This window comes from Phyllobates terribilis, unplaced genomic scaffold (assembly GCF_046119375.1).
Source record: "Phyllobates terribilis strain yellow unplaced genomic scaffold, ASM4611937v1 Scaffold_299__1_contigs__length_2334479, whole genome shotgun sequence".
Taxonomy (NCBI): Eukaryota; Metazoa; Chordata; class Amphibia; order Anura; family Dendrobatidae; genus Phyllobates; species Phyllobates terribilis.
Window position 1 is genome coordinate 1460355 of NW_027363059.1, and position 24758 is coordinate 1485112.

The window sequence follows — 24758 nt, forward strand, 5'->3', positions numbered from 1 at the left end:
TGCAGTTGTGGTACCCGTACTCACCTTCCTCCAACCAGCATCCCAAGCACCTACGGAGCAACAGGTAGAGCTGGAAGAACAGCCGGTCCAGGAGGCAGAAGACCCCACACCCGCAGACCAGGAGGATCAACCCTCTGCTTGCAGTGAGCCTGCCATATCCCTAGTGAGCCAAAGAGCCGGTAGACAGCTGCCCAGTTTACCCTTGACAGCTCCTACACCCTGTAGTTCAGGGCTAGACAGTCAGCTCCGTAGGTCCACTAGGGCCACTAGAGGCCAGTTACCCGCACGTTGGAGGATTTGAAGTGTATAAATTGTTTTATTTATGTTTACCTGTGTATTGTTGCTTGTGTATAATTTTGTGTTTCTAGTTATTTGTAGGAGTCCTTGGTGGATTTACCGGGAATCCTTGTACATAGTTGGAGCGTAACCCAGGATGGACTAGAGACTGTTAAGGACTCGGGGTAGGACAGACCCCTACCTGGTTACGTCTCCCTGTTTTGGTGAAATGGACACCTTGCTTTCTTCAAAGACTACACCCGGTTACGGACATGCCGTGACCACCTTTATGTGTTTCTTTATTGTATTGTTATTGTTATATCTTGTTATGTTTTTCTAAAATATGTTTAGTCCCGGAGTACTAAATTTCACTAGGGGGGAATGTGACACCCCAGGGGTCTGGTTGCCACAGTGATAGAGATATTATGTCTGAGAGCAGGTGGGAGGTCCTTTGGTCAGGGATCCTGTGCATGCCACACCTCCTGCCCAGTCTTGGGAGGGGAAGAACTTCCCCTATATAAACCCGGGGCTGAAGCAGGGTGAGCAGTCAAGGAGAGTAGAGACAAGAAACAGCAGAAGCAATACTACTACAAGTCAGGGGCTGGCAGCTGCAGAGCTCGCCCTGACTGAGAAGCTTTCTTACCGGACCCGGCGTCCGAGGCTGTGGGGACTAACTCTTACCCAGCAGCAGAAGCCGACCGGCAGGGGATTTCAGGTCCTCAGGCCCAGAAACCCGAAGGCACGGTCACACGCGGGGGACCAGCACCGCCATCGTGGAGCGGAAGCCATTAGAAGGCCCCGAGTCACCGGCCATACGGGTGAGCACCACACGGTACACTCAGGGACGTGGGCTACTTATATCCGCTTCTAGCAAGGTAGCCAGAAGAGTACAGTCAGTTTGGGAGGCCTACAACTCCGCCTGGCCAGGGGAGATCCCATCTGCTCAAGGACTGACCAGGCCCCGTTCACTAGCAAGTACTCCGGGAGGGTCTATCGTTGTTACCAGTAAAGACCCTGAATTACACCGCACCGTCTCTGAGTGGTTCCTGCTACCCCCATCATCCACACCTGCTGCCCTGAGGCCATACCCCTCCCGTTGGGGGTTATACCATCTACGCTGCACCATCCATCCACCGGCCTCAGCGGACTGTCCTGCAGCGGCAGCTCCATAGCTGCATTCAACGGGTGGCGTAGTCGTCCTACATCTACCGCTGTTACATCGCCGCTCAGTTTGACTCCCTGGGCACGGACCGGGTCACCGCCACGAGACTACAACCCTCAAGAGATCCGGCTCCGGGTAAGCTCCCGCGTGCGCAACGCAGCGCGACACAGGCCCAGGGGCGCGTCAGATATATGGGGGGGCAAGATGGATATATGGAGGCCAGGATGGATATATGGGGGGGGCAAGCTGGACTTATGGAGGCCAGGATGGATATATGGGGGAGGGGGGGCAGGCTGAACACATGGTGGCCAGGATGGATATATGGGGGGGGACAGGCTGGACACATGGGGGGCTAGGATGAATATGTGGGGGGGGCGGGCTCGATACACATGGGCTAGCATAAATATATGGAGGGGCACGCTGGATATATGGGGGGTGTCAGGATGGATATATGCAGGGGGTAAGGGCAGTATGGATATATGAGGGGAGAGGCTGGACACATGGAGGCCAGGATGAATATGTAGAGGGCAGGCTGGACACATGGAGGATATATGGGGGGGACATATGGGGGCGCAGGCTGGAAACATGGAAGCAAGGATGGATATGTGGGGGGGCAGACTGGCACATGGGGGGGCTAGGATGGGTATATGGGAGGGGGCAGGCTCGATACACATGTGCTAGGATAAATATATGGAGGGGTCACACTAGACAAATGGTGGCCAGAAGGGACATATGGGGGTGCCTGGCTAGACAAGGGACTTAATTACTGTTTGGGAGCCAGATTGAGGAACATACTTTATTAGTTTATGGTGACCAGTGGGGAACATTATTACTTTAGATTCCAATTATTATTACATTATTACTTCTGTAATATAATTTACTTTTTAGGAAATTGTTTTCCATGGGATGGGACAAAAGAGGAATCCTGTTACTGTGCAGGACGGCACTATGTTGCTTTTTTTCTTCAACTGGTGTAGTGTAGAGGTCGGGGGGGGAAAGTGGGAATATTCTCTAGAAGAGATCAGTTATTAATAACTGTGTGTTATTTTCTGCAGAGATGATTCCTGGCTGGAAGAAGTGATGGCCGTCTGTGCCAGATGAAGAAGAAAAGCGAAGATGAAGGACTTCACCTAGAGACATCACTGGTGAGTCAGTGTATTACATGTACACTTACACTACACACTTGGTCAAAATTGTTGGTACTCCTCGTTTAATGAAAGAAAAACCCACAATGGTCACAGAAATAACTTCAATCTGATAAATTACAAATTTTTGAAAATGAAGAGATGAAGGTCAGACATTGATTTTCTGCTTCCACAGAATTTAAAAAAAAATTAACCTCATGAAATCGGCCTGGACAGAAATGATGGTTCTTCTTCTTAACTTAATATTTTGTTGAACCTTTTGAGGCAATCACTGCAATCAAACGATTCCTGTAACTGTCAATGAGACTTCTGCGCCTCTCGACAGGTATTTTGGCCAACTCCTCATGAGCAAACTGCTCCAGTTGTCTCGTGTTTGAAGGTTGCCTTTTCCAGAATGTTTCAGCTCTTTCCAAAGATGCTCCATAGGATTTAGGTCAGGGCTCATAGAAGCCACTTCAGAATAGTCCAATGTTTTCCTCTTAGCCATTCTTGGGTGTTTTTAGCTGTGTGTGTTTTGGGTCATTATCCTGTTGCTAGACCTGCGACTGAGACCAAGCTTTCTGACACTGGGCAGCACATTTCTCTCTAGAATCCCTTGATAGTCTTGAGATTTCATTGTACCCTGCACAGATTCAAGACACCCTGTGCCAGGTGCAGCAAAGCAGCCCCAGAACATAACAGAGCCTCCACCATGTTTCACAGTAGGGACAGTGTTCTTTTCTTGATATTTTTCCATCTGTGAACATAGAGCTGATGTGCCTTGCCAAAAACTTCAATTTTTGTCTCATCTGTCCATAGTACATTCTCCCAGAAGCTTTGTGGCTTGTCAACATGTAGTTTGGCAAATTCCAGTCTGGCTTTTTTACTATTTTTTTTTTCAACAATGGTGTTCTCCTTGGTCGTCTTACATGAAGTTCACTTTGGATCAAACAACGGTGGATGGTACGATCTGACACTGATGTTCCTTGAGCTTGAAGTTCACCTTTAATCTCTTTAGAAGTTATTCTGGGCTCTTTTGTTACCATTCATATTATCCGTCTCTTTGATTTGTCATCAATTTTCCTCCTGCAGCCACGTCCAGGGAGGTTGGCTACAGTCCCATGGATCTTAAATTTCTGAATAATATGTGCACCTGTAGTCACAGAAACATCAAGCTGCTTGGAGATGGTCTTATAACCTTTACCTTTTAACATGCTTTTCTATAATTTTCTTTCTAATCTCCTGAGACAGCTCTTTCCTTTGCTTCTTCTGGTCCATGTTGAGTGTGGTACACACCATGTCACCAAACAACACAGAGAGTATCTGTAGCCCTATATACAAGCACAGTGAGTATCTGTAGCCCTATATACAAGCACAGTGAGTATCTGTAACCCTATATACAGGCACAGTGAATATCTGTAACCCTATATACAGGCACAGTGAGTATCTGTAACCCTATATACAAGCACAGTGAGTATCTGTAACCCTATATACAGGCACAGTGAATATCTGTAACCCTATATACAGGCACAGTGAGTATCTGTAACCCTATATACAGGCACAGTGAGTATCTGTAACCCTATATACAGGCACAGTGAGTATCTGTAGCCCTATATACAGGCACAGTGAGTATCTGCAGCCCTATATATAGCACAGTGAGTATCTGTAGCCCTATATACAGGCCCACTGACTGATTACAAGATTGTAGACACCTGTGATGCTAATTAGTGGACACAACTTTATTTAACATGTCCCTTTTGTCACATTATTTTCAGGGGTACCATCATTTCTGTCCAGGCCGATTTCATGAGTTTAATTTTTTTTTTTAATTCAGTGGAAGCAGAAAAGCAATGTCTGACTTTCATTTGTTCATTTTCATAGATTTTTAATTTATTATTACTTTTGTCAGATTCAAGTTATTTCTGTGACCATTGTGGGTTTTTCTTTCATTAAACGAGGGGTACCAACAATTCTGACCACGTGTGTGTATATAGTATATACAGAACTCCTGTGTATGTCACTGGTGATCACTATATTATGTATACACTATATACAGAGCTTCTGTGTATAATGTCACTTGTGACCACTGTATTACCTGTGCAATATATACAGAGCTCCTGTGTATAATGTCACTGGTGACCACTGTATTACCTGTACACTATATACAGAGCTCCTGTGTATAATGTCACTGGTGACCACTGTAATACCTGTACACTAAATACAGAGCTCCAGTGTATAATGTCACTGGTGATCACTGTATTACCTGTACACTGACACTCTATACAGAGCTCCTGTGTATAATGTCACTGGTGAACCCTGTATTACCTGTACACTGACACTATATACTGAGCTCCAGTGTATAATGTCACTGGTGGTCACTGTATTACCTGTACACTGTACACTATATACAGAGCTCCTGTGTATAATGTCACTGGTGATCCCTGTATTACCTGTACACTGACACTATATACAGAGCTCCTGTGTATAATGTCACTGGTGATCCCTGTATTACCTGTACACTGACACTATATACAGAGCTCCTGTGTATAATGTCACTGGTGGTAATAACAGTGTTGTTAGTATTGTGGTTTGTATTCATGATCAGTATTGTAGTATTTGGTCACTTTGGGGTGGTAATATGTGGTCTGGTCATGGTGTGGCCGTATTTGTTCCTAGTATGTAGTATTATTCGGTCACTATGTGGTGGTAATATGTGATCTAGTCATGGTGTGGCGATATTTGTCTCTTTTGTATGTGGTATTATTGGTGTTGATATAGTGGACTGTGTTGTGTATGGCAGTCATTTTGTTCTTGCTGATCTTAACTAGGAAAAGATTTTTTTCCATTAGGCCACAGCCCCACCATCAGTATTCGGTCAGTATTTTTTCTCAGGAGTAGCTGCCAAAACCAGGAGTGGGTGATAAATACAGAATTGGTGACTTGTTTCTATTATACCTTTTCTCTGATTGTTCATCACCTGTTTTGGCTCCCACTCCTGAGAAAAAATACTGACTGAATACTGACCAAATACTGATAGTAGGGCCGCAGCCTTAGAGAATAAATACTTGGACCAGAGCGGCAGAGATGCACTTACAGGGGTTCTCTGGTGAAAACAAGTAATCACCTCTCCACAGGATCAGTGATGATATTGATTGGTGGGGGTCTGACTGCTGGGACACAATCGGCAGAATGTGGAGCTTTTCTCCCCATTAGACTGGAGCGGCATGTGAGATGCGACCACTCATCCAGTCATTCCCTCAGTGACTGTGAGCGCTGCTCTTTTTTGGAAGCTGCATTTTAAAATGGGGATAAGTGTCCTGTCAGGGATGAAACTTCCCCATTCTTCTGATAGGCGCCTTTTCCAATGTTCGGACCCAAACGATCAATAAGTGATCACCGATCCTGTGGATCCCATGGATCGGTGATAACTTGTTTTAACCAAAGAAGCCCTTTAATGCAAACTACCGTAATTGCACATCCCAGTTATAGTGGTGCACAGTAGATGTGCAGGAGCCGCCAGTCAATGCTCCACTATAACAGGGATAGCGGAAAACAGATATTTGCATATGGCTGTAGGTGGGCCCCTAGAGTCAGTTCTCCCTGTGGGCCCCAGACACCCCAGTCCGACCCTGCATGTGAGGAATGTGTAAGAAATAGACATTCCTCACATGTATTAACCCCTTAAGCCGCGGAGCATTTTCCGTTTTTGCATTTTCGCTTTTTGCTCCACTTGTTCCCAGAGCCATAGCGTTTTTATTTTTAGTCAATATGGCCATGTTAGGGCTTATTTTTTGCGGGACGAGTTGTACTTTTTAACGCCATTACTAGTTTTACCATGCCATGTACGGGAAAACGGGAAAAAAATTCCAAGCGCCGTGAAATTGCAAAAAAAGTGCAATACCACTGAGGTTTTTTTATATTTTTTTACCACGTTCACTGAATGCTAAAACTGACCTGCCATTATTATTCTCCAGGTCATTACGAGTTCGTAGACACCAAACATGTATAGGTTCTTTTTTATTTAAGTGATGAAAAAAAATTCCAAAGTTTGGTAAAAAAAAAAAAAATGGTGCCATTTTCCGAGACCCGTAGCGTCTCCATTTTTCGGGATCTGGGGCAGGGTGAGGGCTTATTTTTTGTGAACCGAGCTGAAGTTTTTATAGATGCTATTTTGGGGTAGATCCGATGTTTTGATCGCCCGTTATTGCATTTTATTGCAATTTTACGGTGACCAAAAAACGTAATTCTGGCGTTTAGAATTTTTTTCTCATTACGCCATTTACCGATCGCATTAATTCTATTTTTATATTCATAGATCAGGCGATTCTGAACGCGGCAATGCCAAATATGTGTATGTGGGGTTTATTTTATGATTTTAGGGGGTGATTTAAACTTTTACATTTTTTTATTTTTTTTCATATTTTTTAAAACTTTTTTTTTTCACTTTTTGCTTGCTTCTGTAGTCTCCATAGGAGACTTGAAGCAGCAACTGTCCGATCGCCTCTGCTACATACAGGGGACCAGCAGTTCCCCTGTATGCAGCAGAAATGGTCCTGTCCTATGAGCGCCGACCACTAGATGGCGCTCATAGCGACAGGATCATTACAACCACTGGTGTCTGCTGCAGACCCAGGGTTGTCATGACCACACATCGCCGACCCGCGATCATGTGACGGGGTCGCCGATGGGCGGGGTAAGTGACGCGCTTCCAGGAAGCGCGCATTAAATGCCGCTGTCGGAGATTGACAGCGGCATTTAATATGTTAACAGCCGCTGGTGGATCGCGATTCCACCCGCGCCTGTTGCGGGCACATGTCAGCTGTAATAATCAGCTGACATGTGCTTGATTCAGTGCGGGCTCAGCGCCGGAGCCCTCACTGAACCGGAGGATAACGACATGCGCGTACTAATACGTGACATGTCGTTAAGGGGTTAAAGCTGTCAAACAGTTGCAAATCATGCACACGGGAGCGATTCAACCATATCACCGAGCAGCTCTAAATACTCGGCGCTCGGCCCGAGCATACTCGGACAGAACATACTCGCTCAACACTAGTTAAAACAAGTTATCACCGATCCATGGGCTCTACAGGATAGGTGATCACTTATTGAGCATTTGTGTCCGAACATTGGAAAACGCACCTATCGGAAGAATGGGGAAGTTTTATCCCTGACAGAACACTTATCCCTATTTTAAAATGCTGCGGCAGGTGGGACGTCTGACCGCAGCTCTATTCATTCTCTTAGAGACTTGCAAAAAAGAGCAGCGCTCACAGCCACTGAGAGAATGAATGGATCAGTGGTCGCATCTCACATGCCGCTCCAGTCTAATGGGGAGAAAAGCTCCACATTCTGCCGGTGTGTGCAAGCAGTCAGACCCCCACCAATCAATATTATCACTGATCCTGTGGAGAGGTGATTACTTGTTTTCACCGGAGAACCCCTGTAAGTGCATCTCTGCCGCTCTGGTCCAAGTATTTAATCGCTAAGGCCACGGCCCTACTATCAGTATTCGGTCAGTGTCCAGTCAGAATTTTTTCTCAGGAGTGGGAGCCAAAACAGGTGATGAACAATCAGAGAAAAGGTATAATAGAAACAAGTCACCAATTCTGCATTAATCAACCATTCCTGGTTTCGGCAGCCACTCCTGAGAAAAATACTGACCAAATACTGATGGTGGGGCTGTGGCCTAATGGAAAAAAATCTTTTCCTAGTTAAGATCAGCGAGAATAAAATGACCGCCATACACAACACAGTCCACTATATCAACACCAATAATACCACATACAAAAGGGACAAATATCGCCACACCTTGACTAGGTCACATATTACCACTACATAGTGACCGAATAATACCACATACAAGGAACAAATATGGCCAAACTATGACCAGACCATATATTACCACCCCAAGGTGACCAAATACTACAATACTGATCATGAATACAAAACCACAATACTAACAACACTGTTATTACCACCAGCAACATTATACACAGGAGCTCTGTATATAGTGTCAGTGTACAGGTAACACAGTGATCACCAGTGACATTATAGACAGGAGCTCTGTATATAGTGTATAGGTAATACAGTGATCACCAGTGACATACAAAGGAGCTCTGTATATACTATATACACACGTGGTCAAAATTGTTGGTACCCCTCGTTTAATGAAAGAAAAACCCACAATGGTCACAGAAAAAACTTGAATCTGACAAAAGTAATAATAAATTAAAAATTGATGAAAATGAACAAATGAAAGACAGACATTGCTTTTCAACCCTGCTTCCACAGAATTTAAAAACAAATTAAACTCTTGAAATAGGCCTGGACAGAAATGATGGTACCCCTGAAAATAATGTGACAAAAGGGACATGTTAAATCAAGTTGTGTCCACTAATTAGCATCACAGGTGTCGACAATCTTGTAATCAGTCAGTGGGCCTGTATATAGGGCTACAGATACTCACTGTGCTGTTTGGTGACATGGTGTGTACCACACTCAACATGGACCAAAGGAAGCAAAGGAAAGAGTTGTCTCAGGAGATTAGAAAGAAAATTATAGACAAGCATGTTAAAGGTAAAGGTTATAAGACCATCTCCAAGCAGCTTGATGTTCCTGTAACTACAGTTGCACATATTATTCAGAAATTTAAGATCCATGGGACTGTAGCCAACCTCCCTGGACGTGGCCGCAGGAGGAAAATTGATAACAAATCAAAGAGACGAATAATATGAATGGTAACAAAAGAGCCCAGGAAAACTTCTAAAGAGATTAAAGGTGAACTTCAAGCTCAAGGAACATCAGTGTCAGATCGCACCATCCGTCGTTGTTTGATCTAAAGTGGACTTCATGGGAGACGACCAAGGAGTACACCATTGTTGAAAAAAAATCATAAAAAAGCCAGACTGGAATTTGCCAAACTACATGTTCACAAGTCACAAAGCTTTTAGGAGAATGCCCTATGGACAGATGAGACAAAAATGGAAGTTTTTGGCAAGGCACATCAGATCTATGTTCACAGATGGAAAAATGAAGCATATCAAGATAAGAACACTGTCCCTACTGTGAAACATGGAGGAGTCTCTTTTATGTTTTGGGGCTGGTCTGCCACATCTGGCACAGGGTGTCTTGAATCTGTGAAGGGTACAATGAAATCTCAAGACTATCAAGGGATTCTAGAGAGAAATGTGCTGCCCAGTGTCAGAAAGCGTGGTCTCAGTCGCAGGTCATGGGTCTTGCAACAGTATTATGACCCAAAACACACAGCTAAAAACACCCAACAATGGCTAAGAGGAAAACATTGGACTATTCTGAAGTGGCTTCTATGAGCCCTCACCTAAATCCTATTGAGCATCTTTGGAAAGAGCTGAAACATGCCATCTGGAAAAGGCAACCTTCAACCATGAGACAACTGGAGCAGTTTGCTCATGAGGAGTGGCCAAAATACCTGTGGAGAGGTGCAGAAGTCTCATTGACAGTTACAGGAGTCGTTTGATTGCAGTGACGAAAGTTGACGCGCCCCCTGGGCCATATTCTTTAGGGGAATACCCGGAGCCGGATCAGATGGGGGTTGTAGTCTCCGAGTGGCTGTGACCCGGTCCGTGCCCAGGGTGTCAAGCTCAGTGTGTGGCAGTCCTACAGATGTTATTAAAGTTCTTTATGTCGACTACGCCACCCGTTGATGTGCGGTCAATACGGCCGCCGCTGCAGCAGGGTCCGCTGAGACTGGTGGTGTTTGTGCAGCTCTGGTATTATAACCCCCAACGGGAGGGGTATAGCCTCAGGGGGTCAGGAGCAGAGGATGGTGGTTGTAGAGGTGCAGAGAGGATGGTAATGAGACTCAGAGTCGGGTTGTGCAGTTCAGGGTTTTTACTTACTGCAGATGTTCCGGTCACTCCGGCCTTGAGTGACCACCCGAGCCGTGCTGCGTCCACCAGGTCCTGGACTCGGCCAACCCCCAAGTAGTTCTGGAGCGTGGTTCTGAGCTCCCTTTCTGTCCTGTCCTCGTCTCTGGCCTTCCCCACCAGGGATCCACCTATGTCCGGCTCCCTCGGGCCTCTTGGTGGCAAACCCTTGTCTCTGGGTTCCCTGACCCTATGCGTGGTCTGCCTTCCGGGTGGATTTAGTGGGTGGTCGTGGCAGATGCTGCCCACGACCTCCGGTCTCTGGCTGAGGTGTGCTGTAGCCTCCACCAGCTTGGGATCCGGTACCCTGTTGCCAACTCTTCACCCTTTGATTTAGTTTGGGCTCTCAGAGTTCCTTCTTTCTCCCCCTCTGGGTCCTTCGTTCTCCTCTCTCTCTCTCTGGGCCTTGGAGTTGCTCTGCTTCTCTGCTCTCTTCCTCTGCAAAGACCGGCTGACTGACTGACCCTGATCTAAGATGGTTCCCACCTTATATACTCCCTCTATGTGTGAGCTCAGGTGACCAGCACCCAATGAGCTCCTAGCACTACCCAGACTGCTCCCCCTATCTGCCCCTACACTACTGGGATGTTCCACCCCCCTCCCACTCCAGCCAGGAACAGACACTGTTGTACCTGCACATTTCTCTAGTGGGAGTACCATCGGTCTGTTCCCCGGAAATGGGATGTATGTAGTGCATGCAGCCTACTGAGCTCAGTTCCACACTCCATCCTTACCCGGGAGTGGAATATCACACCTCTGGGTTGAGGTGCAATACCCCTGTAGCAGCCGAATCCTCAGGGTGCTACATTACCCCCTGGTAAATCACAGCACGTCCTCGGGCTGTAAGATAATAAAAACATCAAACATACAATTTTTTTTTTTTTTTTTCCATAAACATCAACATATAAACATATAAAACATCATACATATATCAATAAAACTTTTTCATAAATAACATTCTTATTAGAAACATTCTGGTTCCTCCGGCCACTTTGCAACGTGTGACCGGGTAAAGTGCGACAGTCTTTTCTTGAAAACAAAACTCGGCTTTCCTATAAAACCAGTAGGGGGCGCTTTAGGAAGCGCAACTATTTACAAAAGGGAATATGGCCGCTCTCAGTCCTCGGCCAGGTATTAGGAATTAGGGACACACGGGTAACAGTTCAATTCGCTGGTCCCAACGGGGACTATAATAGCAGCAACAGTTTTTGGTACCCCGACGGGTAACTATATACAGTTTCTTCTCTACCGTACTCAACGACGGCGTCCTCCTGCTCTTTCTTGTTGGTCGGTTCTTGTTTCAGACCCGTCCGGGTCCTCTTGCTCCTTCTCACACCGCAGCTCCTCCTCCGTCAGGCGATGCACATGGAGGGCGTAGGGTCCTTTGGCACACTTGTGCCGGGTGAAGGTGACCTCGTCCCCTAAATACAGGTCACGACCTCTGTGTCCCTCCGGCAGATGGCTCTCTACGTCTCTGCGTGTGACAAAGACGTCGCCGGGGGTATGATGGTCTCTAATGAAGCCCCACCCATGCTGCAGATTGAACTTTATCACAGTCCCGATGGTGCGGGGACCATGCGCTGCACGGGGATCTCTCCTGGTCCGGCTCTTCTGCTCCGCGCTCCTTATTTGGGCTTGCTGTTCCCGGACCCGCCTCTCTCTCCGCTCTCTCGCAAAGTCCTCGAGCTGCTGCCGGCAGCACTCTGCACGCTCCGCTGCGGCCGCCCGAGTCTCCTGAGTGAACCCCATGAGATCTTCTCCGGTGGGGTCCCACTCAAACTGTGCCTCTTCCAGCGGGGGCGAGGTCCTCCTGACGGGCTTCGGAGCCGGGATCAGGGGCTCACACATGGGCCTAGCTCTCCGGAGTTCCAGCTGGATGTACTCCTCGGGCCAGACAAAGGGCTGCCCGTCCGGGCACGTGTGCTGGGCAAATAGATTTTCGCCCAGGTGCGGCACTCTAGTTGTTATGGGCGCAGTGGTGGTAGCGGCGCCCGGATTGACCAGGCCTTGCGACCAGGCTTGGGGCACCCTAAAGGCAAAGGGCACCGTTAGAACGGCGGCGCCCTGGGTTACTCGGCCCTGCGACCAGGCCGGGGGCTCCGCGGAGGTAGGGGGCGCTGTTGGTATTGCGGCGCCCGGGGGTACTAGGCCTTGCGACCAGGTCGATGGTACTTCCTGCTTGGTCACGCTCGAGGTCGAGGCGTGTGACGTCACAGGGGTCGCGGCCGCGGCTCTCGGTTGAGGCCTAGTCTGCGGCGGGGACGTTGCAGCGACGGGCACGGCAGGGGGAACTTCGGGCTCTGCGACGGGGAGCTGGGGCAGGCACGCGGTTTCCCGGCTCGGGGTATAGACGTCCCCTTTACCTGCCTCCGTCCGTTCAGCTCCCTTCTCTGCGCCGTCTCCGGCCTTGAGTCCTCCTGCGCCATCCTCAGAGGCGGTCTGTCTCCTCGTCTCGGGTGGCGTGCTCCGCTGACGGGTTTCGGTCTGCTGGGCCATCTCTCGGCTCCACTCCGCCAACGTCTCCCGTTGCACCCGGGCCATCCTCCGTGCGAGGCCCTCCAGCGCGGTCTGCGCACACTCCCGATCTCGGGGGAGTTGTGCTAGAATCTCCAGCAGGCCTTCTGGAGTGGCGACCGGCAACAGGCTCCTGACCACTGGGTCGGTGCTGCCTGGAGTGGCGGCCCGCATCAGGCTCCTGACCACTGGGTCGGTGCTGCCTGGCTCTCCCTCCATCTCCGGGTGTGCTTTCTCTGGACTCTTCTCCAGACGTCTTGTCTCCGGGTGCGCTCTCTCCAGACTGCTCCAGGCGGCACCCATCTTCGTTCTTTTGTTCTCAGTCCTCCCACTTCGAGGGCGGTCCCGGGGCAACTTGGTGATTGTCAGCTCCAGGGGCAGTTCTTTCACGCTGATGGACACCTCTAGCATCACAGTCTCTGTTGGTGGGGGCGGTTTCCACTTTTGGCGCCATTTTCGGTCCTGGCCCACGATGGGAGGCGGCCTCTTGCCATCCTCTGGCACGCCCATAATGGCGTCCGCTCTGCCAAGGCGGGAAACCTTTGGAAATGGCGGGAATCGTCTCCCAGTGGCGGGAAACTCTGCAGATGGCGGGAAAAAGCTGTTAATGGCGGACAACCGGCGGGAAACGACTTGTGATGGGGCCCGTTGGCGGGGACCCTCCGGAACCGGTGGGAGACTTCTTTTTGAGGTAAACTTGTACTTTTCTTCAGGCACGCAGTACCCGGTTGTTGCGGGCACGTAATCCTGCCGACTACGCCAAAGTTGACGCGCCCCCTGGGCCATATTCTTTAGGGGAATACCCGGAGCCGGATCAGATGGGGGTTGTAGTCTCCGAGTGGCTGTGACCCGGTCCGTGCCCAGGGTGTCAAGCTCAGTGTGTGGCAGTCCTACAGATGTTATTAAAGTTCTTTATGTCGACTACGCCACCCGTTGATGTGCGGTCAATACGGCCGCCGCTGCAGCAGGGTCCGCTGAGACTGGTGGTGTTTGTGCAGCTCTGGTATTATAACCCCCAACGGGAGGGGTATAGCCTCAGGGGGTCAGGAGCAGAGGATGGTGGTTGTAGAGGTGCAGAGAGGATGGTAATGAGACTCAGAGTCGGGTTGTGCAGTTCAGGGTTTTTACTTACTGCAGATGTTCCGGTCACTCCGGCCTTGAGTGACCACCCGAGCCGTGCTGCGTCCACCAGGTCCTGGACTCGGCCAACCCCCAAGTAGTTCTGGAGCGTGGTTCTGAGCTCCCTTTCTGTCCTGTCCTCATCTCTGGCCTTCCCCACCAGGGATCCACCTATGTCCGGCTCCCTCGGGCCTCTTGGTGGCAAACCCTTGTCTCTGGGTTCCCTGACCCTATGCGTGGTCTGCCTTCCGGGTGGATTTAGTGGGTGGTCGTGGCAGATGCTGCCCACGACCTCCGGTCTCTGGCTGAGGTGTGCTGTAGCCTCCACCAGCTTGGGATCCGGTACCCTGTTGCCAACTCTTCACCCTTTGATTTAGTTTGGGCTCTCAGAGTTCCTTCTTTCTCCCCCTCTGGGTCCTTCGTTCTCCTCTCTCTCTCTCTGGGCCTTGGAGTTGCTCTGCTTCTCTGCTCTCTTCCTCTGCAAAGACCGGCTGACTGACTGACCCTGATCTAAGATGGTTCCCACCTTATATACTCCCTCTATGTGTGAGCTCAGGTGACCAGCACCCAATGAGCTCCTAGCACTACCCAGACTGCTCCCCCTATCTGCCCCTACACTACTGGGATGTTCCACCCCCCTCCCACTCCAGCCAGGAACAGACACTGTTGTACCTGCACATTTCTCTAGTGGGAGTACCATCGGTCTGTTCCCCGGAAATGGGATGTATGTAGTGCATGCAGCCTACTGAGCTCAGTTCCACACTCCATCCTTACCCGGGAGTGGAATATCACACCTCTGGGTTGAGGTGCAATACCCCTGTAGCAGCCGAATCCTCAGGGTGCTACAGCAGTAATTGTCTCAAAAGGTTGTTCAGCAAAATATAAAGTTAAGAAAAACCATCATTTCTGTCCAGGCCTGTTTCATCAGTTTATTTATTTTTTTTTATTCTGTGGAAGCAGAAAAGCAATGTCTGACTTTCATTTGTTCATTTTCATAGATTTTTAATTTATTATTACTTTTGTCAGATTCAAGTTATTTCTGTGACCATTGTGGGTTTTTCTTTCATTAAACGAGGGGTACCAACAGTTTTGACCACGTGTGTAGTGTAAGTGTACATGTGTGTCACCCTGGCCTGGATGCCACAAGTGTAATTAAAGCTGTGTCTGAGAGCAGGGGGGAGGTTCTCTAGTCAAGGGAACATTAGCATGCAATGCCTCCTGTCTCAGGCCAGTAGGGGGAGCAGGCTGCCCCTATAAAAGCTGGTGCTGAGAGCAGGGTTAGAGAGAACCCAGATGACCTGTCTCAGGACTGAGACGTGTCTCAGCAGAGCAGGGACAGACAGTTGCACTGCACCTAAGAGGAAGTGTGGCAGGAGGAGAGCCACAAGCCAGAGACAAGAGGCGAAGAGAGCCTGTCTTGGCAGATAACAGACTTAATCTACCAGAGTTTGGTGTCTGAGGCTGGAAGGATTCCACATCCCCCAGCAGAGAACCAGTCCGCAAGGGACTGTATATTCCTTGGCCTAAGAAGCCTGGAGGCCCTGCCACAACAGAAGGGACCAGTAAAGCCATACAAGGCTGGGAGCAGAAAGGAACCCACGTCGCAGGCCATACAGGCGAGAAAACATGGAAAGCTCGGAAACGTGGGCTGTTACCCTCTCAGGAGGAGATAGCCAGAAGGAGTGCAGAAAGCACGGTAGGCCTACACCCTCACCCTGACCAGGGCCAATTTCCCCGTTGCTCTCAGACATCCAGGTCCCCTCCTAGCCGGGACTGTTTGTAGGTCAGTTTACCTGTTTAGTAAAGACCCTAGACTGCAACCTGTTGTCTGTGTGCTCCTTGCTCCTCCAGCACTATCAGCACTGGGACTCCCACTACCATCACTCCCAACATCCATTATACTGCCCTGGGGCCGCACTCTTCCCGTGGAGAGTCACACTACCCTAGCTGCACACCTCATCAGCCCCAGCGGTCTGCATGCAGCGGCGGTTCCTAATAACCGCAATCCATGGGTGGCGTAGTCGGACATTATCAGCAGAACATTGGCCTGACCACCCTGAGCCACGGAACCGGGTCGACACTACTACCCCCATCGTCTCCCTATTGCCCGGATCCGAGTGCCGCACGGCCCAGGGGGCGAGTCAGCTTTGGCGTAGTCGGCAGGATTTCGTGCCCGCAACCACCGGGTACTGCGTGCCTGAAAAAGACTTTTGTAACTTACCTGTGGCAAAGTTTCCCGCCGTCCGGAGTCTTTTCCCGCCATCCGGAGCCGATTCCCGCCATCGGACGCCATCTTGGACCGTTTCCCGCCATCTTCTGCCGTCTTCCCGCCATCCGCAGCTGCTTCCCGCCATCGGACGCCATCTTCAGGACGCCGCGCGGGAAGAAGAGGGGCGTGGACGTCAAAACCGCGCGAGATCCGAAGCTCCGCCCCACGCACCGACGCTGCGCAAGGTCCTGGAAGGGAAAGAGAGCGACGCTGACGTCATCAGGACGCGACGCCAGGTCCTCGTCCATAGCAGCAACAGCGGAGCCGCGGCCTAGAGAAGAGGATCGTCGGAAGGTAGGCCACGCGTAACTAGGGGGGGAGGAAGATGACGGACACAGAGGCGCCCACTACCACCAACGCAACTGCAGCAGCGGTGATGCCCTTTTCCTTGCCCTACATCCCTGGAGCGGCCTGGCTGCCCAAATACTCAGGGGAGCCCCATGCCCTAACTGACTTCAAGGAAAGGCTATACAGTTTGTTCCACGTTTACCCCCTGACAGAGGAACAGAAGGTCAGCATATTAACAGGGCAGTTAACTGGCGCAGCCCAGCGGGAGGTAAAATCATGGCCCACTGAGGAGAAAAGGACTGTGAAGGGTATTCTGGCCTGGCTGCGGGGTACCTTTGACACACGTACCTCCGCTGAGATTAAAATGAGGTTCTATGGATGTAAGCAGCGGGCACAGGACAGCATCAGAGACTATGCCCTAAATCTGCAGGAAGCCATGAGGGCTATTCAACAAACTGACCCTGGCAGTGTGCAGGAAACGGATAAGCTGCTAACAGAACAATTCATAGAAGGTCTGCTGTCTAGCGCCCACAGGGCCCAACTGCGCCTCATGTTCTTTCAGAACCTCGACCTGACCTTTGCCCAATTTAAGGACAGGGCCATAAGGGTGCTCCGTGAATCTGCAACCAGTGGCGCTATAAACCCCCGGCGCCCTGCTATCACTTACCACCAGGAGGCGGCGCCCTCCTCTATGGACTCCGTGGAGGCTGATGCACAGGCCCTGAACCAAGCCCCGTCGAAAGATCTGCACCAACAAGTCCAGGAGCTGACCAGGAGCGTCGCGGCGTTTACCAGGACCGTCCAGGCGTTGCAAGTGGACCCGTCAAGACCCATCGAGCTGGCTTCAAGTCCGGAGGATGTCCCATGGCGTCGACAGAGGAGGATCCCGTCGTTCCGAGGGAGGCCCACAGACCGCTACGCAGAGGATGGACAGCCCATTTGCCGTCGATGCAACCAGCCCGGACACATTTCCAGGTACTGTAATTTAAACGGGTCCAACCTGGGGCAGAGGGCCAACCCCCAGGCATAAGATCACCAGGCCCTTACAATTGGCGTAATAAGTACGTTGGGGGGCGCCCGGTTTTACCCGTGGTGCTGGACGGTATCCCCATGAGCGCCTTGCTGGATACTGGGTCACAAGTAACCACTATCCCTTATGTACTTTTTAAGCAGTATTGGACTGATGCTGATATCACACGGTATCCAGACGGTAACTTGAGCATCATCGCCAGTAATGGCTTACCCGTGCTGCAGATGGGGTTCAAGGAGATGACCATTAAGATTGGTAAAGTTGAACTACCGGCACAGGGAGTGATTATTGTGGACATTGACCGTTGTGAAATTCACCCTAAAATAACTGTACGTACTAATGTAATTGAAAATTGTCTTTCAGAGGTAATTGTAATCTTACAACAGGTGGCGGTGAATGCTAGTTCCAGCCAACAGAGAGTTCTCAACAAGGAGATAAAGGCCCTGATGAGACAGCAGCAGGGAGAACTGTCTGGTGGTGAGATCGGTAGCGTAAGACTGAGTGACCCATTCCCCATTTCCATGCCTCCCAAAAGTGAAATGATGATCTGGTGTCGGACTGCAATCGGGTTGAGAGGTAGAGAATACCAAGCCATGGTAGAACCCGTGTACTCAGACAGCAGGCCCACCATTTTGACAGCCCGGGGGGTGGTTGATGTCCGTCATGGGAGGGTGCCCGTCCGCATCCTCAACATTGGGGAGAGGGAGGTACACTTACCCAGGTACGCTACACTCGCCAAGCTGTTTGTGGTCGAACACAAAGCTATCAGGGCCGTGGAACCCTTGCCTCCATCTCCTCAGGCGGAGGGTAATGGCTCCCAGAAACAAAAGGAGGACTGGTGCCAGAAACTCCACGTGGGTGCTGACTCCACTCCCCTGCACCAAAAACAAGGAGTCTACCGGGTGGTACAGGAGTACGAGAGAGTCTTTAGTAAGCACCCGCTAGACTTCGGCAGAGTAAAGGGGATAGAACACCACATCCCCACAGGGAGCCACCCACCGATAAAAGAGAGGCACAGACCTGTACCCCCTGCACATTATCAGAACGCAAGGGGCATGCTAAGAGAGATGAAAGAAGCTGGGGTTATTAGAGACAGCTGTAGCCCCTGGGCAGCCCCCTTGGTTCTGGTCAAAAAGAAAGACGGCACCATGAGAATGTGCGTCGACTATAGACAAATCAACCGTATCACTCACAAAGACGCATATCCGCTGCCTAGAATAGAGGAGTCTTTAGCCGCACTAAAATCAGCTAACTTCTTTTCTACTTTGGACCTTACTAGCGGGTACTGGCAGGTTCCTGTGGCAGAGGCTGACAAGGAGAAGACCGCCTTCACCACCCCGATGGGACTGAGCGAATTCAACTGCATGCCTTTCGGGCTCTGCAACGCACCAGGGACCTTCCAGCGGCTGATGGAATGCTGTCTAGGGCACCGAAACTTCGAGACGGTCCTCCTTTACCTGGACGACGTGATCGTCTATTCGAAGACCTACGAGGACCATCTGAAGCACCTGGCCGAGGTGTTCGAAGCCCTGGCAGGCTATGGCCTGAAGGTGAAACCATCGAAGTGTCACCTGCTGAAACCAAAGGTCCAGTACCTAGGGCACGTGGTAAGCGCGGAAGGAGTGGCCCCCGACCCTGACAAGGTCACGGCAATCAAGAGCTGGCCAAGCCCCTCGAACATCAAAGAGGTGAGACAGTTTCTCGGGTTGGTAGGCTACTACCGAAGATTCATCCCCGGGTTCACCAAGATGGCAGCTCCTATGCAGGACCTCCTGATCGGACAGTCTAAGTCCAGGAGGCAAAAGCCGCCCTTCAAGTGGGATAAACCGGAAGAGGAGTCCTTCCGCCAGCTAAAGATGGCCCTCACAGGGGATGAGATCCTGGCCTACCCTGATTATGGCCAGCCTTTCATTCTCCACACAGATGCCAGTAATGTGGGACTGGGAGTCGTATTGTCCCAAAACCAACAGGGCAGAGAACGGGTGATCGCATACGCCAGCCGGAAGCTGAGGCCCACCGAGAGGAACCCGGAGAATTACAGCTCCTTCAAGCTAGAATTCTTGGCGGTGGTGTGGGCCGTGACGGAACGCTTCAAGCATTACCTGGCCTCCGCAAAGTTCACCGTGTACACGGACAACAACCCGTTGACACACCTGGACAATGCAAGACTGGGTGCCCTGGAACAGCGGTGGATGGCCCGTCTCTCCAACTATGACTTCGTGATCAAGTACCGGGCAGGCAAAACCAACTCCAACGCGGACGCCCTATCAAGGATGCCTCACTTACCTGAAGGTGACGAAGACCCAGAAGAGCTGGAGGAGGTAGAACTCCCCGCGTTTCACCGATATGGAGCCGCTCAACACTCTCACCGCGTGAAGGAGGAGGATCTAACAACTGTGATGATGAATCCCCTACCTTACCACAGCTGGGCCGAGACCCAAGATAGTGACCCTGCAGTCCGCCTGGTGAAAGATCTGCTGACCCGGGAAGACGCCCGCTTAGATCCAGATGCCCCAGAGGAAGCCAAGCAGCTATGGAAGGAGAAGAGCAAGCTGTTCCTCTACGAAGGCAAGTTGTGCAGAAGGATTGTCAACCACCGGATGCACGAGCTGACCTGGCAAGTCGTGGTCCCAAGGAGGGATGCAGCTATGGTCCTGGGGGCTTACCATGACAGAGCGGGACACTTCGGTTGGAAGAAACTGGAGTTCCTACTAAGAGGAAGATTCTTTTGGGTCGGCATGAGAGGAGCTGTAGAAAAATGGTGCAGAGACTGTGGCCCTTGTCACCTAAGGAGGAAGGACCGTGCCAGCCAGAAGACACCCTTGAGGCCCATCATCACCACGCAGCCTCTTGAGCTGGTAGCTCTGGACCATGTCAAATTGGCTCCCAGCCGGTCAGGATACATCTATGCCCTGACAATCGTGGACCACTATTCCCGTTTTCTAGTGGTGGTCCCGGTAAAGGACTTGACAGCCCAAACAGCGGCCAGAGCCTTCCAGCAATATTTCTGCCGTCCACACGGGTATCCGGAACAGGTCCTGACAGACCAGGGTCCAGCGTTCGAGGCTGAAATCTTCCAGGAGTTCTGCAACCTCTATGGCTGTAAGAAGATTCGTACAACGCCTTACCACCCCCAAACCAACGGGATGTGTGAGAAGATGAACAATATAGTCATTGATCTCCTGAAGACGTTGCCCCTGGAGGAACGCAGCCTGTGGCCAGAAAAACTGCCGGACCTGATAGACCTATACAACAATATCCCGGTGAATGCTACAAACTGCACCCCGGCTTACCTGATGCGAGCTAGACCAGGAAAGCTGCCCGTAGACCTGGAGATGGGAGTCCTAATACCTGAGGACACCTCCCCGGATGCGGACTGGGATACGGAAAGGCAACTGCAGTACAAGAAGGTACAGGAGAGTGTGGAGAAGAGCCTGGCCCAGGTGAGAGAGAAGCAAGAAAGACTCTTCAATCAACACGCCCCTGCTAGTCCCCTAGAACCTGGTGAGCAAGTCCTAAAGCGAAAAAGAAGGCTACATAAGTTGGACGACCAGTGGGAAAGGGAACCCTACACCGTACTGCAGTCTGACCACGACAACCCAAAGGTGTGCGTAATCACCAAGGACGGAGGAGAAACCACTAGTGTCGTCTCCAGAGACCATCTCAAAAGGTGCCCCGAGCAACTCCGTAGTGCAGAAGAGGATCAGAGTGACCTTGAACCCGCAGAGGACAAGGAAGAAATGATCAGCACCGTTCTCGGAGAGTTTCCTCAGTCCTGGACTCGCATAAATGATGCCATAGTGGTACCTGTCCTGCATTTCCTGCAACCGGCACAGCAACAACCAACACCAGAGCCGGAAGGTGAAGAGGAGCAAGCAGTTCCAGAGGCAGAAGAGCCTGTACCAGCAGCCCAGGAGAGTCAACCCTCTGCTGACAGTGAGACTGCCATGCCTGCGGTAAGCCAAAGGACCCTCAGACAGCTGCCTGCCCTACCTGTACACCCAGCTGGTAGCTGCACCCCTAACGCTAGTGGGGAAAGCCAAGTCAGTCCACCACCAGACAGTGGGCTACGTAGGTCAACCAGGAGCACAAAGGGACAGATACCCGCTCGCTGGAGAATATAGAGTGTACTAAAATTGTAAATAACCCTGTTGCCAAATGTTGAATTGTTTGCAAAGTTACATGCATGTTTGGTAATACTCTGTTTCAGTTTCTTGCAGCTACCGTAAGGACTCACAGGTTATGGACTTTTTATAACCGGGACCTTGTATGGACTGCGTTCAGAGCCTAACCCAGGAATGAACTAAGACTGTGAAGGACTTGGGGTAGGACAGACCCCCACCTGGTTAAGGCTCCCTGTTGTGCTGGTGATATGGACACCCGGTCACAGGCCACACTGTGACCTTAAGAACTCAATTTGTGCGTCGTCTGTCTATTAATGTTTTATTGTTATGCATATTGTCTTTGTTTACTGTTTAGTCCCGGAGTACTAAATTTCACTAGGGGGGAATGTGTCACCCTGGCCTGGATGCCACAAGTGTAATTAAAGCTGTGTCTGAGAGCAGGGGGGAGGTTCTCTAGTCAGGGGAACATTAGCATGCAATGCCTCCTGTCTCAGGCCAGTAGGGGGAGCAGGCTGCCCCTATAAAAGCTGGTGCTGGGGGCAGGGTTAGAGAGAACCCAGATGACCTGTCTCAGGACTGAGACGTGTCTCAGCAGAGCAGGGACAGACAGTTGCACTGCACCTAAGAGGAAGTGTGGCAGGAGGAGAGCCACAAGCCAGAGACAAGAGGCGAAGCAAGCCTGTCTTGGCAGATAACAGACTTAATCTACCAGACTTTGGTGTCTGAGGCTGGAAGGATTCCACATCCCCCAGCAGAGAACCAGTCCGCAAGGGACTGTATATTCCTTGGCCTAAGAAGCCTGGAGGCCCTGCCACAACAGAAGGGACCAGTAAAGCCATACAAGGCTGGGAGCAGAAAGGAACCCACGTCGCAGGCCATACAGGCGAGAAAACACGGAAAGCTCGGAAACGTGGGCTGTTACCCTATCAGGAGGAGATAGCCAGAAGGAGCGCAGAAAGCACGGTAGGCCTACACCCTCACCCTGACCAGGGCCAATTTCCCCGTTGCTCTCAGACATCCAGGTCCCCTCCTAGCCGGGACTGTTTGTGGGTCAGTTTACCTGTTTAGTAAAGACCCTGGACTGCAACCTGTTGTCTGTGTGCTCCTTGCTCCTCCAGCACTATCAGCACTGGGACTCCCACTACCATCACTCCCAACATCCATTATACTGCCCTGGGGCCGCACTCTTCCCGTGGAGAGTCACACTACCCTAGCTGCACACCTCATCAGCCCCAGCGGTCTGCATGCAGCGGCGGTTCCTAATAACCGCAATCCACGGGTGGCGTAGTCGGACATTATCAGCAGAACATAGCAGACTACCATTGGCCTGACCACCCTGAGCCACAGAACCGGGTCGCCTCTACTACCCCCATCGTCTCCCTATTGCCCGGATCCGAGTGCCCCACGGCCCAGGGGGCGAGTCACATGTAATACACTGACTCACCAGTGACGTCTCTAGGTGAAGTCCTTCATCTTCGCTTTTCTTCTTCATCTGGCACAGACGGCCATCACTTCTTCCAGCCAGGAATCATCTCTGCAGAAAATAACACACAGTTATCAATAACTGATCTCTTCTAGGGAATATTCCCACTCCACCCCCCGACTTCTACACTACACCAGTTGAAGAAAAAAAGCGATATAGTGCCGCCCTGCACAGTAACAGGAGCCTGCTTTTGTCCTATCCCATGGAAAACAATTTCCTAAAAAGTAAATTATATTACAGAAGTAATAATGTCTCTAATTGGACTCTAAAATAATAATGTTCCTCACTGGCCACCATAAACTAATAAAGTATGTTCCTCAATCTGGCCCCAAACAGTAATTAAGTCCCTTGTTCAGCCTGGCACCCCCATATATCCATCCTGGCCCCCCCTTCCCTGCATATATCCATCCTGACACCCCCCATATATCCCTTCTGGCCCCCATATGTCCAGTGTGACCCCTCCATATATTTATCCTAGCCCACGTGTATCGAGCCTGCCCCCTCCCATATACCCATCCTAGTCCCCCATGTGGCCCTCCTGTTCCCCCCATATATCCATCCTGGCCTCCATGTGTCCAGCCTGCCCCCCCACATATCCATCCTGGCCTCCATGTTTCCAGCCTGCCCCCCCATATATCTGTCCTGGCCTCCATGTGTCCAGCCTGCCCCCTCCCATATATCTGTCCTAAAGCCCCATGTGTCAAGCCTGCCCCCCATATATCCATCCTGGCCTCCATGTGTCCAGCATGCCCCCCCTACATATCCTTCCTGGCCTCCATGTGTCCAGCCTGCCCCCCACAATATATCCATCCTGGCCTCCATGTTTCCAGCCTGCCCCCCATATATCCATCCTGGCCTCCATGTGTCCAACCTGCCCCCTCATATATCCACCCTGCCCTTCCCCCCTGCATATATCCATCCTGACACCCCCCCATATATCCATACTGGCCCCCATATGTCCAGCGTGGCCCCTCCATATATTTATCCTAGCCCACGTGTATCGAGCCTGCCCCTCCACATATCTATCCTAGCCCCCCATGTGTCCAGCCTGCCCCCCACATATCCATCCTGGCCATCATGTGTCCAGCCTGCCCCGCCCCCCATATATCCGGCCCCCCCATATATCCATCCCCCTCACATATCCATCCTGGCCTCCATGTGTCCAGCCTGCCCCACCATATAGCCATCCTGCCCACCCTTTCCCATGTGTCCAGCCAGGCTCCCCCTTATGTGTCCAGCCAGGCTCCCCCCCTTGTGTGTCCAGCCAGGGTTCCCCCTTGTGTGTCCAGCCAGGCTCTCACCCTTGTGTGTCCAGCCAGTGTTCCCCCTTGTGTGTCCAGCCAGGGTTCCCCCTTGTGTGTCCAGCCAGGGTTCCCTCTTGTGTGTCCAGTCAGGGCTTCCCCTTGTGTGTCCAGCCAGGGCTCCCCCTTGTGGGTCCAGCCAGGGTTCCCCCTTGTGTGTC